At 44.3% G+C, this 16465-nt stretch overlaps 1 long non-coding RNA gene across 1 annotated transcript in view; it reads left to right on the top strand.

Moving 5' to 3' along the window:
• The window catches only part of LOC142766911 (uncharacterized), a 38532-nt gene extending 22767 nt beyond the window's left edge, over positions 1-15765 (top strand). The window contains exon 3 of the long non-coding RNA XR_012884654.1: positions 15709-15765. This is a non-coding gene — a long non-coding RNA (uncharacterized LOC142766911). The remainder of the gene's footprint in view (positions 1-15708) is intronic.
• The last annotated feature ends 700 nt before the right edge of the window (positions 15766-16465 follow it).

Genomic DNA, 16465 nt, shown 5'->3' with positions numbered 1-16465 from the left:
TATCACTGAGGATGGTGTCAATCTTGGCAAGAAAAATGTCACTCAGAACCGGGGCGACCCTTGACCCAATGCAAACTCCCTTACGTTGTCTATAAAGAGACCCTCCCCACGACACAAAGGTGGAGTTCAAGTAGAAAAGCAAAAGTTCCATGAAAGAATTAACACTGACGCCACAAACATTAATGAACAAATCTTCTCATGGTTTGAAGAAGGTATCTCATGGTTTCTCATGGTGTCTCATGGTTTCTCATGGTATCTCATGAAATATCTCATGGTTTGAAGAAGGTAGGCTCGAGATATGGTGTGGATGTAGTTATATCAGCTCCGTGCAAAGTAAGCCATATCTGCAGAATGACGGATGAGCGACTTAGTGGAATCACTAAAAAAAGTTGGACATGCGCCGTAAAACACATAAATAAATTTGTAGAATGCGTTGTTGGTGTTGTTTACATGCTTCCTTTAACGTGCGGTCGTTGTTATATAGGCCAAACTGGGCGGTGCATTAATAAAAGGTTAGGAGAACATATGAATGACATAAGCAAAGGTATCAGTTCAAACCTTGTTTTGCACTGCAAAAGCTGCGGGTGCCAGCCTCGTTTTCCGGGCGTGAGTGTGCTGGCACGCCACATGGACAAGTTAACTCGGGAAATAGCTGAAGCGTTTTTATTAGAAAAAATGGTGACGGATGCGTAAGCCAACCTTCAGTGGCCTTGCATGAAAAAGAGTTCACACTTTTAGATAAAGGTTAGCTAGTTTTAGTACCTTCTTTTTATCAGAACATGCCCCAGAATATGTCACGTTGCTCACATGTGCTATTCAAAAGGTTTCCTGTTGTATATATTATCATGTGTGCTGCGAATAAAATTCAGTTGGTAGTCAGCGCTCGTGTTGTCCTCTTTTGCCTTCCGTACCTCGACTTTGTCTGTTTCTTCTAGCACATTCGTGCTCGCGCTGCAGCCCTTATTACTATGACTAAACTTCTACCGTGCAAGTGGGTTCTGAAAGACCTATTGAAAAGCGATGGATTTCGTAATCGAGAGCACTGACGCTGAGAACCAGTATTTGGTTGAGAGGTACTACACGCCATTGTCTGCCATTTCATGAGCCTCTAGGCTACCGTCTTCCCTCATCAAGTGGGCCCATGGGACGGCTTATGCTCTCCCATAGTGGAGTACCTCGTACTCTAAATCATTAACTTTTTCTAGACACAGTTCACGTGAATGAATGAGTGATCTTTGGGAAGTTGGCCGGAACGTGTGAACACATGAGACGTTATAAGAAGCCCCGTGAAAACAGTGTGTCTTGAGAGTACAGGGAGTAAAGCATAAAAGAGTAGGCTTCTTCAAGTTGATTGAATATAAAATGCATGCCAATTTAGCAAACCACGAAAATAACGCACTTTTTTTACACATATTTGAACTTGTATACTTACGCAAAGAAGCTTGGTAGATCTCACTGAGAAGAGCTGCCGAGAAAATAAAGGTGATCGTACATCGTAAACAAACATTATAAAAAGAATACAGAAAAAATAATCCCAATGTTTTTTTTATTGTTCTTAGAAAGAAGCCTCGCGGTACGGGGAAATTTCTTCCGGAGAGGCTTTAGTAATCGGTTATGCCGTGGAAGTAGGGTCACTCGGAGTATGTTCCCGGTTACAATAACACAAGTTTCAGCCCCCGCTCAGAGACGTGCAAATGACACGCAACAGTGGAACGCCGTTCTTTGTTTGTGCAACCTCTAAGGTCTCTGTAGAGCGGATACCTTCCGACAAATGACAACTTCGAATCTCAGAGCTCAGCTTATATTATAAAACTTAAGGCTAAAAAAAACGTGTTTTCCGACGCCTGTATCGACGTTCTCTGGCTTACCCATCTCGCTGTTCTAATTCTTGATGATGATGAGCAAAATGGAGTGCAGTAGTGTTGATAATGATGATGATGACTTACGTCACTGGCTCACAGCCACCCTGAGAAATCAGGCATGAGGCGAATTGCTTAAAATTGAACATACGTTTGTTATATTGCTGTTAAAATAAAAAAAACAATATCTCATACGTACTTTCCAAAACCCCTTTCAAAAGTATGGTACTTCAATAAAATAATTTTTTAATAGTGGAGAAGCGATTCCACAGTCATTGGCCTAATGACGAAGTTCCCAATGACAGCATAGTTGAAGTAGTGAGATTCATTCGAATTCAGTCAAATTATTCTTTGGGCGTGGGAAATGCACCGCTCACGGCGAAGGCGCCGTCTCGGTGCTAGGGGGGTCCGAGTGTTGTCGCTTCAGTCGAGTGACGTCAACAACGTCAGAACACGAGCGCGCGCTGGTGCTATGAGGTGGTTCAATTTCAGAGGTCAGGTCGCTGACTTGGCGCACGACACAGCACGGATCCGAGTACGGCGAAGTCAGCTTTTCCCACAGGCCAACTCGCCGTGAAACGTCCAGTGAAAGACCCTGCCAACACGATGGTAGTGGACATCGTGGTGGCGGGTGTTGTACAGTAGTCGTTGGCGTTCTTGCGAATTGCTAAGACCCATACGAGCAATCTCACCTGCCTTCGGTGTTCTTGAGATGATATCGAGAAGAAATGGCGAGAAACCTGAAGTATTATGCCGGGACGTGCTGTGCAAGATGTAGATGTAGATGAAGATCCTAACCTTGTGGCCCACACCCACCCTGGGGGATCGGCCAAGAATCGGGTAGCTTAAAACAAACAAACGAGTGTATATATTTAAATACTGACGAAAAGAAAATTAACAGATGGAGCCCTGTCTGCAGGAGATATCGAACATCGTCTTCTTCCCTATCGAGTTTATATGTGGTGCTCCGTAACATCATATATAAATGTTAAACGCACAATTATATGTTGAAGAGTTGCAATTGTTTATAGTACCAGTTATTTCACTTGAGCAACGACGCCAACAGGAACATGCGTATTAGCAACATCAAAAGTGAGAAGCTGATATGAAACGCTTGCGCTCGTGAGGGTGGTAACCATTGATACTGCGTAAACTGCAGCACCTAATTACAAGCTACGTTCACTCCACGTGACGGCTGTATCATAGGAGTAGATATGCAACCTTCACTGAATTGCATAGCCACATTAGGGTCTATTTGAAAACAAAATATTCCGAGACCTGGCGTGGCAGCTCTGTGGTAGAATGCTTGGTTGCGATTCCTGTTGGGACCCAGACATTCATTCTTTGTATTCGTTGGGTCAACGCTTACCATATCGGGTTTCTCTCAATGCTTACCCGTTACCTTCGTTCCTGAGTATATACTGAGGGTCAATCACCTTTGGTACATACCCGCATGCCAGTGGCACGTACCCGACCACGGGTAAGTGCTACTGGTTGTCGGGAAGGATTCGGCGATGTACGCTATGGAATTGTGACATTATTGATGTCTTGACCCAACCGTCATTTTGTCGAATTAGCTTACCCTCCCATACTAATTTTAGTTCACACCAAGTAAAGGGGGCGATCACAAGAGCACACAGGTGTAAGCGGCTAGATAGATAGATAGATAGATAGATAGATAGATAGATAGATAGATAGATAGATAGATAGATAGATAGATAGATAGATAGATAGATAGATAGATAGATAGATAGATAGATAGATAGATACGAAGAAAGACACCAAAAGTGTTTGCACTTCGCAAAGAAATGCTTCGCATTTACAACGCATGTGGCACAAAATTAGGGCAACCTCCACTACTCACAACCGGGAACTAATCGTTTTGCAAAAGACACAATGGGGGGAAAACGCACGTTACTGAAATAGCTCCTCCAATCGCGCGCGAAACCCAAAGCACACGCAGCAAGCCAGTATAGACGATGCTCGGGGTGGAATCAAACACAAGACACTTTTCTCTAATAATAATAATAATAATAATAATAATAATAATAATAATGGTTGTTTTTGTTGTTGTTGTTGTGGCGATAGCATTAAAGAGCCCGTTTCTCAGAAATTCAGGTGCCGTTGTCGACTGCGGCGTCATTGGTTGTGAGCGAAAAATCCTAACCCTGTGCATAACCAAAAAAATCGAGAAAGATGCAGAGTAGATAATTTAGAAAAATTCTGGATCTGAGTGAGGATCAAATCCGGTTCGTTTGAGTGACAGGTGGATGTTCTATACCACAGACCCACGCACCTGCTTGGAAATACATTGAAAGTAACTTGCATGGTATACGAACTCACGCGTCTTGTATGCATGCTTCACAGTGCAACCTCTAATGTAGCACTAATAATGCGTGGTACAAGCGTACACTGCGATCGAGCGTCAGGACATGCGATTATCATGACTTCATGGTTTAAAACGCGTCTCCTACTAGAAAAAAAAAAGGCACACTCGTTACTGCGCGTTTTCTCTTAAGGCCACGTGGTGAATGCATGGCAAGCTCGAAAAGACTTCACGCGCACAAGTGCCTGTGTATTAACCCTTTCGGCCCTGACGGTGTCAATTGACACCACCGCACATTTCCCCTAGTATCACGGAAACGTAACCAATACTACTCATTCTTGGGGGCATAGTTCTTCAATGATCTCCACTGCAATTGACACCAATATTGTGGCACATTTGTGGAGGTAGCAGCCACGAAGAAGAAGCGCGACCGAAGTCTTCCATGAAGCCGAGGCGCGTAAGTTGAGGCGGGTAAGCGCCATTTTCGGGACGGCGTACTGAAGCTGTTTCAGTGAGTGATAGGCTGAAAAGTAAGACGTTGGTTGCCATTTTGTGCACACCATTGATTAGCAGGAAAAAAGAAGCCATTTTTTTTTTCATTTTCCAATCACTGGGCCCAGATCACCTAATTTGATCCCACGATAATTAATCACAAAATGCTTGTACCAGTGGCTCAATTTTTTGTTTGTGGTCTTCTGAGGTCCTAACTACGAGACAAACGCGCACAAAAAGTGTACCGAAACAAAATAAAAAATCTAGGGCTGAAAGGGTTAAAGCATGTTACCCATTACATAGAATGCAGCCACCGTATGTGAAAGCTTTACTGACACAAGCTATATTGAACTCATTGATTGATTGATTTGTGGGGGTTAACGTCCCAAAACCACCATTTGATTATGAGAGACGCCATAGTGGAGGACTCCGGAAATTTTGACCACCTGGAGTTCTTTAACGTGCACCCAAATCTGAGTACACGGGCCTACAACATTCCCGCCTTCATCGAAAATGAAGCCACCACAGCCGGGATTCGATCCCGCGACCTGCGGGTCAGCATCCGAGTACCTTAGCCACTAGACCACCGTGGCGGCGCTATATTGAACTCAGTACCGCACTGGTGACATGATATCGCTGTCGCGTTCAACTCCTAAAGGCGTAGCTTAAGGGTGCACCACTTTATTATTATTATTATTATTATTATTATTATTATTATTATTATTATTATTATTATTATTATTATTATTATTATTATTATTATTATTATTATTATTATTATTATTATTATTATCTCATGCATATAGAGATACACAAGGATACAAAAAAAAATAAAGAGCAAGTGGGCACCTGCCACTTGGAAAGATTTTTCATCGAACGAAGGCGGTTTCGATTGCAAATATCTGAAGTAGTGAAGTTTATTTTCTTCTAACCATTTAAGAATTCATTATTACTACAAGTAAAATGTGATCTCTTCTATCTAAATACTCGCTTCTTGGCCAACCCCCCGGAGGGGGGGGGGGGGGTGAGCCATGCTTTTAGGCCATCGTAACTATCATCATCATCACTTGGAACAGCACATCGCCTGCCTACTCCGCGCGAACCTCGGAGGCCCTGCATTACTGCCGATTCTGTGATAGCGGTAACGGCCGAATAAGGTTGAACGCTCGCGGCACCTATTGTCATTGCTTTTGGTTTTGTACGGCAACTAAACAAGCGTTATTATTCATCTTGTTCTAATGTGATTTCTTTCTCTTTCAACAAGCATTGTATAAGAATTTACGTGATAAGGCACAGTGTGGAACATCCCTCTTGTGAGTATGAGCCAAGATCTTCTATAGGCAACAAAAACAAAACAAAGCAAAACAAAACACGTTGCGAAGACTTCAGGTTTATGTGGGCGTGTTCATGAGACGGTAACTTCTAGAATAGCTTTCCTGTCAGCGCTTCATGAGGTCGCCACCATTTTGCCTGTTCTCCTTAAGCTACAAAAAAAGCGAAAAAAAAAGAGAAACCTAGTTCATTCAACAGGCTTGGGCTGTCCAGCAGGCCCGCGAAGCAACCTACAGGCTTGGCGTGAAAGTCCCGGCGTAGAAGTTTCTCACTGCTTTCTAGAGTGCGTCCCGCGGGACCTCAATAGTTTTTTTTTAAATAAGTAAATCAAATAAGAGGGCGACGAAAGGTCAATCCCAGAAAATCGTGTTGCTTTATTCGGTTCGAAACATGCTCTCTAAGAGACAGTAATGAGAAACGGCGAAGTAGCGTCGTGGTTCACGCCTTTTGCGATCAGCAACTGCATGGAACAAAAACAAAGGAACGAAAAAAAAATATAACGCGCTTCAACGGCTGTTAACGCAATGAACAAGCGAAATGATCAGGCATTCGTTTGTTCTGAGGGCACAAACACATATACGGCAGATGAAGTTCCCTTGAATTACGTACCAAAGATACATTCTCTTTCTCAGCGGAAGAGAAGGGGATTTACATGCATGCAGCGTCACTTGCGGTTGCGGCGGCGTAGAGGAACTTTATATATGAACACACTCGTGGCAGCAATGTTCGAGCTGTGTCCGCGCATGTCAGGTTACCATATGTTCGGCCGAGTTCCATAGCGAAGAACTTTCCCTTAGAAAACACTGAAGCTTGGTCGGCGTGCATTGTACCCACCTATAAAAAAAAAAGCCGACCCTACTTTTGATTTTGGTGTCCGATTGTGGCTCTGACAGGACGGTGTTTGCGTGATGAAGCGTTGCATGGAATCGAGTACTACACTTCTTTTTGCCAAATTTGCTTGCTAGTAGTTGTGAAAGAGCAGGATAAACTGACGAAGGATTAAGTTTAACATCCTCCGTAATAAATGCGTCTGCGTTTAACTTTACTTTGCGGGGCACTCTTGCATACAATAACTTTCCTAAAAACACCGACATATTCGACGAGTCATTGGTCGTCCCACTTTGCGTGAGGCAGGCGAAAACCTCACTTTTTATTTAGTCGCAACGAACATAACAAAAAGCGAGTGCTCGCCATATTTTAAACCTGAAATGTTATTCTGTTTATGCTAGGGCCGAGTGCGATTAACATCAGGTTAACAACATACTGAATCGCAACCGGGGTAAGAATAATTCTCACACAACACCCAAATTAAGGTATAACTGTGTAATGTTTGTCGCAAAAGGGTGTCGAGGGCCTTGAAATAACATTGTCAAATTTTGACGCACTTAGTTGCGGTTCTTCACATGTGGCGTTTAAAAAAGTTAACCTTGCGTTTCATCGCCCTGCACCAGCAGGTCTCAAAGGCCACTCCAAAAGAGGCGGGTGGTTTAGTAATGCTCTGCCATGTGCCACAACAATCGCAGCTGCTCGCAAGAAAAGCACCCGTTCTTTCAATGAACTCATTCAAACAATTCTGATAGATTGTTCTGCCAGTCAATTGGTTCTTACCTTGGTTACTTTATGCTCCGATATTATATATAATATCACGTAGCTTGAACCAGACGCACAGATTTCCTGTGCGTCATATTTTCAGACAAGGTTTTTCGAGCCTTCAGAGCAACAGAAGCAGGTTAACAACCGGAAGGGCTTTGGAAATGAGATTTTCACTCGGCACTCACAACCGATAAGTAAAGAGTGCAAAAGGCGCGTGCTTACCCTGTCGGTGGTGTTGAACGGAATCAGGCGTCCGTTGATCTCCACGGCTGATGGCCATCGCTTGAGGCCGTACAAAGTGATGCAGGACAACGGCGTTTTGACCGCGCACGGGCTGCAGTGACCAGTTAGCGCTCCCTGCAAGACGTTAGTGGGTGTCATAACAGTTAACAAAACTGATGCTTCATACAGTCACCTAACAACCGCATTAGGTTTGCGACTATCTGTTGCGCAGCTGAACACAACAACGCAGGTTCGATTCCGCATTTTTATTAGAGTGACGTGAAGAAAAAAAGAAGAAAGAACACTGGTGTATCAAAGTGCATGTAACCTCCGCTGAAAAGTGAAAGTTTCCTTACCCATACGCCACGCTCCCACAATTCACAGAGCTTTCTAATAACTTGTGTCTATAAGAGCTGCAACGCAAGACACCTCAGCGAGCACGCAAATGGTAGGCACTACACAAACTTGTCTAATCTTCATACTTTCGGTTCCTTTTGGCGTCGGTTGGTTTAGAGCTTCTTTGAGACGACAATCAGCAGAATTTTAGCAGTAACACTTCGCGCCCTATATTTTTGGGCTCATCAATTTAAATTAGGTCCGGAAGTTCGAAACGGCACGTTCTTTTATTTGGAACAAAACATAGACACGGCAAGAAATAAACCCAGAAGTGCATTCGAATTCCTCAAGCACGAATACTAGGGAAAAAAAAGTGTTGTATCCATCATTCCCATGCTTGCTGAACGATCGCAGCGCCAATGTTTACCCTAGTCAGTTTTAGGAAACTCTGTCATAAGCATCCACGTCTTCACATCCGAGAAATGACTGCGATGTGACGGCGGCTAGCTGAAGGCCACGAGTACGTACAGTTGTACTCTGGGAGCAAAAATTTCCCCGCGAGGCAAGATTCGAACCCAGGTACATCCTAAGGAATGTGACTAGCAGAGCACAGCCTAAATACGGGTCGGAAAATAGCAAACACCGACCAATAGTCTAAATAAAAAACAGAAATTGCGTGTCGGCCTTGCTACAGAGGTCTTGCTGCACGCAATAAACAAGCTATATTTTTACACTTGGCAGTATCTCCCCTTGGAACGCCAGTAAACAGTTAAACCCACTGGCTGTAGTAAAGTATGGACAGTTGGGCGAGTTTGTTTGAGGATATTCTTCGAAAAAATCGTGCTCCGGAATGGCTCAGTGGTTAACGCCTCGGTTTCAGATTCTTAGAATATTCCGGCTCTCACGATCGACAGAAAAACGAAAGGACTTTCGTTTTTTTTTTGTCTATAGTGTGTGCGCCGAAATGTTAAAAAAATGTCCACTGGCTAATTTCATGAAGTCGGGCCTTTTCGAAGTAAGTAATGTCTGGCACTCGACAAGAATGACGTAATGGATCGTAGCAATACGTCATATTCACTACGAGCACCGTTCGTTCTTCGCCTGTCCTTTCTTATTTTTACCGGACCAAACTTTAACGCTAGCTTAAAGGATGGTTAGGTTTGAAAAGCCTCCACGTACCACGTGGACAACATAGTGACCCGCTGTGTAGAGAAAAACACAGAATAAATGCGCAAAAGTGGAACATTAGCCAGAAATGCCGAAAAAAAACTGATGAAAAATTTACAAAAGAAAAGAATCGACGCAGCTACGCAATAGTGCAGCGAAGGTTAAAAAAACAGCGCTTGTAGTGTCCTTTCCTTCATTCTGTCTTTCCTCCTACCCATGACATCGATACAATAAAAAATCCACACATATCCAAATCGTGAATTTTGATGCTTGGGGCGCAGAAGTGTGCGTAGGATGATGAATCTTATTCCTATATATTGTTCGTTTAACAGTCTTTTATTTTAATTTCGGTAATCTTTGTTCTGTCATATGCTTCGATCGATAGGTAGTTAAATGTAGATGTTTTTCTGTTTTGGTTTTTCTTCTGTTTGTTTCCGTTAACAGCCTTTCGGTGTGTGCCACGCCGTACGTACATGCGTCCGTACGAACGCGTCAAAACACGTTCCCCTCGTGACTGAAAAAAATTGCGCTACAGTTGCTGTGGAGAACGAAGTCAGGGGGAAGACAAGAAGTGAATGGGACAGTACAAACGCAAACTTTGTGTTTATCGTAGTTTATTGAAGTTTATCTTGTCTTCCCCAAACTTCGTTCTCCGCAACAACTGTAGCACAATTTTTTCTTTTTTGTCTTAAAAAAAACAACCAGCCCAATTCCTCACTTTGCTAGCGTCCCCCTCGCCGTAGGTGTTGAACTGGTGCCAAGTAGGTCATGCTGAGCTTTGCGCTGACGCCACACTACGCTCACCCGCTTCCCTCGCAGCTGCGTGCTGACGTCACTCTCGTCCAAGTGTACTCGCTGAAGTGCGTTTCGGCAGGGGAACGGAAACTACCCACCACGATAAGGGGAATACTTGCATCGATCTAGTCTTTGCCAACTTCGACGTCGCGTTTCTACAGGAACCTCCCAGCGTGCACGTCACCGATCACAAGGCAGGGGTAGTCACGGCAAAACGCGCGCCTGCTGCGGTGCAGCGTCCGTGTCTCGACTCTGAAGAAACGACAACTACGAAGTCTTGACAAGCGGTTTAGTGAAACTTACACAGTTACACAGTTAGACAAGGAGAGCAGAAAGGTGGGTCTCAAAATTAATCTGCAGAAAACGAAAGTAATGTACAACAACCTCCGAAGAGAGCAGTGCTTCAAGTTAGGTAATAGTGCACTTCAAGTTGTAAAAGACTATGTCTACTTAGGACAGGTAACAACCGCGGAGCCGAACCACGAGATTGAAGTAAATAGAAAAATAAGAATGGGGTGGAGCACAATTGGCAAGCACTTTGAAATTATGCCGGGTATATGGCCACTATCCTTCATGAGGAAGGTATATAACAGCTGTATCTTGCCGGTACTCCACTACACAGCAGAAACCTGGAGACTTACAAAGAGGATTCAGCCTGAATTTAGGACGACGCAGCGAGCAATGGAAAGAAAAATGGTGGGTGTAACCTTAAGAGACAAGAAGAGAGCAGAGTGGATTAGGGAACAAACGGGTGTTAAAAATATCGTAGTTGAAATCAAGAAGAGAAAATGGACATGGGCTGGACATGTAGCACGTAGCTAGGGTAACCGCTGGTCAATGAGGGTAACTCACTAGATTCCCAGAGAAGGCAAGCGAGTTAGGCGAAGACAGAAGGTTAGTTTGGGAGATCAGATTAAGAAGTTTGCGGTTATAAATTGGCAGCAGCAAGCACAGGACCGGGTTAACTGGCGGAACATGGGAGAGGCCTTTATCCTGCAGTGGACGTAGTCAGGCTGATGATGATGACACGAAACCCAGTCCGCCTCCCGTGTCTGCATTTCAAACAAACTTTTGCCCAAGTTAACGCTAGACCGAGCTTCCTTTCAAACCGTTCTTTCAGCACCCGCATTGACGCCCGTTTCAACCGGGTCAACGCCACGCGCACCACTGCTGCTTCGCATTTCATCGGGGTTACCTTTGGGGATATGTTCTATCCAAAACTTTTCCCTATGATTTCCTCATAACTATCGTACCCAATTGAGATTTACCTACCCTAATAACGGTTCGGTTATTGTTGTTGTGTGAGAAATCTTACCTTAACGTAGAGGAAGTGGAAGAGAGAATGCTTGTTGGTAACCAAGGCTTCCAGTTCTGAAAGGAGAAGTGAAATAACTGTTAGAGGCTTCCGGTCAGATGCAATCGCTTCTCCTATGCTAGGGCTAAAATAATCACCGATGGTTATAATACTCACTAGTTAAAAAGGGTATGAGTGAAAACGAATATGAGCCGTGTGCATCAGTAGGTCCGCTTTCAATTTTGATACCCATAGAGCCAAACAATTTCATGAAGATATGGAATTAGGAACGAAGTGCTTTTAGATGCCGTTGCCAGCAGCCTATTAATTTCACTCTGGCCTAATTTCCGGACACTTCAAAGGAGTCATGAGGAAAACTCTACAGAGCTTCCACATATACAACAAAAAACCTAGAAAGGTGCTTTTTGGCAGTCTACACAGGACCGCGTTCCATGCCCTAGGTGCAGCCAAACAAGTTGGAAAGTACAGCGCAGTACATCACATTTTTTGTGTTTATTGACACTGTCAATGAAACTAGCTTCTTGTGCGTTAGGCTCTTATCTACCATTCACAACATCGCCGTGCCAAAGATAAATAGGGAACCACGCACAGTCGCACTCAGTATGAGTTGCAACATGCTGCCTGCACTTGAAATGATATCATCGAGTACATCGACTGACCAGAACAATAAGACCACTTTTGCCGGCGAGTTGTCTTGGGAGAATGCATAAGTATTTCGATGAGTTCTTTCTTGATCTCTTATATTTTTTTGGCTTTATTTGTTTACCTAATCATGATATTCTTCTTCATTTCTACTTCCCCCATCATTGGCGCACACTGCTGTTGCAGACAATGTTTTACCTTTTTTTACACTTCTTTATTCATTGTATCTATGTTTCATTATCTTCTATGCCACTAGTGCAGGGTATTTTGGCTGGCCTCGGTAACAAATCATCGTCGCCATGTTTGGAACTATTCCTTAGAGCCATAAGATACAAAGCAGTGTTCATTCACTCGGTTATGAAGTGACCCAGTAAAGGAGAGCGTTGCTTGAACGGTGAAAGGTTCTAGAGCGTAGCGCTCATTTGGATAGCCACGCTCTAAACCATGTGAATCATTTAGGCATCCCTGTGTGTCAACAACAGTCTTTGTCTCTACTTGCGATTTCCTCCGCAGAAAACGTGCGCGCACTCAACTTTCAAATCAGGAAAACTTTTTCCATAGAGAGAGCGGGGGCGCCGTTCGTGGCCTAGCTTTGAATTTTCTGGTGCGCGGCGTTCATGCCGGGAAATGCATTGAAATATGAATGGGTAGACTCTATTAGCTCATCGACAGCTCTTGATCAAGGTATACCGGAGACACGACGTCACTTAATCCGTCCCACCAGCGTCGTTCAGGCTGAAGGAATTGCAGTGTTCTTACTACCGTAAATCAACAGACTTGGCAGTAATAGAGCTACCGTCTCTATCTTTGTACTGAAAATAACCTTACGAGACCAACATAAAATGGAGCTAAGGAAGATATAGTGGTTTTCACTGTGTTTCTCAAGTGCAGTAAAGTTTTTCTGACAAAGTAAGTTAAGTTAAAGTAAATGAAAAATCAAGTTGCCGCGGCTATAGGCCCCAAACCAACAACCTTCGGAGAAGGCGTCGGATGCCATATACCGATTGAAGCACCGCGGCGGGTGCCTTCCCATCCCCATTATAAGGTATTTCTGAATATGTGTTAACCAGCGCCACTCGTCACCATGGCGGTGGATAGACTAGTGGGAGCGTGTAGTTCAAGAGTATTTCTTGTTGCTTCCCCGATTCGTTATGACCGAAATATAGCATGTTAACCTTTTTTTTTACGGTATCGCAAATTGACAAACAAAGGCAAGAAAAGCAGCGAAGGGTACTTTTCTTGCCTGACAGCCCATTTCTTGTCTGACACCCCGGTCACACTGCTGGTAAGTTGAACGTGGATCTGTGAGCTTTCATTGCATATCTTTTGCAATTATGGTGTGATTTATTACTTTTCAAATATACCGATGAAGGAACAGCATAACTTTCTCCTAGCGGTGACTTGTATTGTAATTAAACGATATTGTAGGAAATTTCCGAATGTAATTAGTATGGCAACAAAGTTATTTTAACAGCAATCATGAATATCTGCGGCGTAACTATCGCCATTTTGCACGCTTCAGTAGTTAACCTGTGTCGCTGGAGGCTACTAATCAACGCTAAGCCTCTTCGCTGCAGCCGCCAATGTGACAGCATCACCGTGGCCACAGGCAGGGTCGACAGTGAGGTGCGGCTCAACCAATTGCGTTGCACGTAACGTTTATGTTCCGGTAACGTGATATGCCCCGCCGCGGTGGTCTAGTGGCTAAGGTACTCGGCTGCTGACCCGCAGGTCGCAGGATCGAATCCCGGCTTCGGTGGCAGCATTTCCGATGGAGGCGGAAGTGTTGTAGGCCCGTGTGCTCAGATTTGGGTGCACGTTAAAGAACCCCAGGTGGTCCAAATTTCCGGAGCCCTCCACTACGGCGTCCCTCATAATCATATAGTGGTTTTGGGACGTTAAACCCCACATATCAGGTAACGTGATACGAAGCCGTCCAAATGGAGACGAAACTCAACGGAACGAAGGACAAAAAATTGAGGACGTTCAACAGCATTTTTTAACGAGGTCACATAGATTCAATATGACATTTTTTTTCCTGTCACAATAGGTGAAGGTTAAATAAGGACTTCGTTTTCTCTTTTTTTCGTCACAAATTGTTGAAGCACGCTTACCTGGCTCCTTCGGTGGCAGCTGAAACAAGTCGCCCGCAGCCTGCTCGCCGTCGTCCAAAAATACCTGGAGCTGAATCCCTCTGCAAATAGATATGATTCGCAAAATCCCTCTCGTCAGTTAAAAGCAGTCGTGACCCGTGGTACTAAAACTTCAATCGTAATTTGCGAAAGGCATCGATCAATACGGCACCGATTACTGCATTGAGACCTGCACTGAGATATACAACGTCAGTTTGGGCAGTTAAATATCCCGTGTGTTGTTACATCTGTAAAGGCGGCACTTGTGTACAGTGTGAATATATATACACTGGTGCTCACTTGTGTGAACTGGTGTACGCTGGTGTACCGATATAGCATGTCGCGTTCCTTTCTCAGTAGGGATTGTCTGGGTATAATACGGGACACCTGCCTTTCTTCTCGCAATGAAAATTTGCCGATGGGTGCTATTTCTTGGACATTCTATCGGTTCAGTTTCTGATTGTGGCAGTTTGCTTTCTAAAAGCATGTGAAAACATTCGCGGACGCTTGTGCTTTGCTTTCTAGGGCAGATTATGAGTGCGTAATCGGGAACGTGCGCGTCACCTTATGAACTGCTAGCCTGATTCAGCTCTCAGCACACGTCTCAACTCTGCCACTAGAAAACGCATGACTGCCTGATTAACATCGGCAGTTTGAAAGTGTCACTGAATACCTATTCAAGTCGCAGTTGTTCAGTGCTCACTACACCATAATTTTTCCTCTTGCAGATCAGCGAAGCGCCCATTACGTTTTTGTAAGAACACAGGCGAACATGCACATCTGTTCACTTTGTTCATGCTTCTTCTGCTGCTGCTTCTAATTAAATATGCCTGAGTGCTTTGTAGTGGGTGGGCCATTAAAACGCACACTAGACGCTGAAACCACATATTTTGATGCCCGGAGCGATTCCGCGCTTCTGCCCCTCAATGTATATGATGCGTTAAATGACCCTTTTGACTGCATGACATGCACGTGGTGTGATTTTCCACAACAGTTTCAACAAATATTGTGTCCCCGTGTTAGAGAACCTGCTTACCATGCAGGTGGCCTGGCATCGATCTTAATTCACACCCGGAAAGTTTTATTACGTTATTTATTTGTATCTTTCACAAATTTTCGGCCGCAGAGCAGATGATTTTTCGCTCACAACCAACGATGTATATATGCATACACACACCGACGCTGACGTCAACGGCAACATCGACGCCGAATGTTCTGCGAAACAAGTTTTTTAACGATATGTCGTTAAAGTGCTCTCGAGGCAGTGTCAACTCCAACCAAAGCGGCCAATATACGATGATGTTAAGTTGCAAAACATGTTCAATAACAGGCTCATTATTCAAGCTGTGCTTTTTTTCAGACATGATCACTAAGAATGACATAGAAATTAGAATATCACATAGAACGACAAACGCAGCATTGTTAAGATCGAGGCAACCGCTTCCTACAACCTATGTTAGTGAATAAACTGTCTGCCTCCTCACTCTCTTTTCCCAGCATTACGCCACTATGACACTATTGGACACCATGAAGGAAAATTACGCGGCAATTAAGGTACGTTACTCTATACCTTTACATTTCATTTTCGTATTATAAACTTCAGCTATGTTCCTAGTTAATACAGTGCATGGAGAAGCGCCCGCTCATGATGCGTTATGTGCCGTTTTTGTGTATATTGGTAAACCGCGCATAGCAGCACGAAAGTCTCGCTTCATACTAATGGACAGGGGTGTAGCCAGGGGGTACCACACCGGAGTGATGCGCTAAGCTTCCCCTGCTCCCCCCCCCTCACCGAAATTTTGTTTCGCCATGGCGAACAAAGCGAAAAATGACAATCTCAACGAGGTGTCCTCCACTTTCCTCCCCCGAACCAGAAAAAAAAATTCTGGCTACGGTCCTGCTGTTTGACACATCTTAACAGCACAGTCTTCGAACATGGTGTCTCAATGGTGAACTAGATAGTGCTACGAAGTTACAGCACACGTACCCAGGTATCGCTCGAGGCACTATGCTGCCTGCTCGCGCGAAGAAAGGTGCCGAGTGCTTTGATTCCGGCACGAAGATGGTTTGACCGAGGCTTTGGATTCGGCGGCCCCGGCGCGGCTCGTACCAGACGCCCCTCGGGAAATAGGCTTTCACGAGCTTCGATGATGCCTGCAAGCACGCGCAGCAATCCTGAGAACAAAGTGACAACATGCGATAGTCGTCCTCGCTGGGTGCAAAATGAGGAAGCTAGCTGTTTGGTCTGTGACTT

The sequence above is a fragment of the Rhipicephalus microplus genome, chromosome 7 (genome assembly GCF_043290135.1).
Source record: "Rhipicephalus microplus isolate Deutch F79 chromosome 7, USDA_Rmic, whole genome shotgun sequence".
NCBI classification, from domain to species: domain Eukaryota; kingdom Metazoa; phylum Arthropoda; class Arachnida; order Ixodida; family Ixodidae; genus Rhipicephalus; species Rhipicephalus microplus.
Note: the sequence above shows the minus strand (reverse complement) of the source record. Positions and strands in the feature narration are given on the sequence as shown.